Genomic DNA, 919 nt, shown 5'->3' on the forward strand with positions numbered 1-919 from the left:
CGCTGCCCCAGGGTGACTTTTTGGGTTGGTGGCCCCCCGCTCCAGCTTCCCACGGAAACCGCGGGGAGACGGAAAGCACCGGAGCGCAGGGACCATCTGTGGTTGTTTTGCACATGATTTGGGACAGGCTGTCAGCAAACAGCTGTTGGCAAATGGCTCGTGCCTCGCTGTCCCCATCGTCCTCGTGCAGGAGGTGTAGGGGAGGGACACACTGGGGGTGCAGAGACCTGGCTCTCAGCAGCGGAGCCCCACAAAGCTGCCCGCGGCTGCCCCCCAAACACCCCTCCCTGCTCGCTGGGGGCTATAGGGGCTGCTGAGTGGGCTTTGGGGTGCAGACGGGGACGAGCCAGCTCGTGGCCCTGGTATTATCCTGGGTGCCCAGACAACCACCAGCCAACGTGCCACCACCGTGCCTACCTGCTGGGTTGGATCCCAAAGTGGTAATGTCCCATCTGCCCTCCCCAATAATGCTGGGAACCCCGCAGGTTTGGTCTTAAGGAAATGATGGGGGGCTGTGAACACCTCAAGGCATGATCCATGTGGTCCAGCTGTGACCCCCACAGTGGTGATCCACCCGGTCCAGCCATGACCCCTTCGGCCATGATCCACCCGGCTCCCCAGCATGGGGGTGATGCTGGGAGAGTGCAGCCCCACGTGCGCTCTTGTGCACACACACACACACACACAGAGTAAACCACAGCCCTGCACAACCACCCTTTCCTGCCAAACATGCCCTACACACGCATGCGCGTACGCACACGCGCGTGCACACGTGCCCCCTCTGACTTCCCCAGGAAACCGCGGCAGCACACAGCGCCTTCGCGGTCCTCACCGGACCTTTCATCTTCCCGGGCCCGGTATTGTCCCCCGGCCCGTGGCCATGCCAGCTTCCTTCCCGGCCTCTCCCCTTCCCCTGCCC

At 63.3% G+C, this 919-nt stretch overlaps 1 protein-coding gene across 1 annotated transcript in view; it reads left to right on the forward strand.

Moving 5' to 3' along the window:
* SIGLEC1 (sialic acid binding Ig-like lectin 1, sialoadhesin) overlaps positions 1 to 919 on the forward strand; it is a 37,725-nt gene that overhangs the window by 239 nt on the left and 36,567 nt on the right. The window lies entirely within an intron of this gene.

The sequence above is a fragment of the Charadrius vociferus genome, unplaced genomic scaffold, assembly GCF_000708025.1.
Source record: "Charadrius vociferus isolate BGI_N301 unplaced genomic scaffold, ASM70802v2 scaffold544, whole genome shotgun sequence".
In the NCBI taxonomy this organism is placed as follows: domain Eukaryota; kingdom Metazoa; phylum Chordata; class Aves; order Charadriiformes; family Charadriidae; genus Charadrius; species Charadrius vociferus.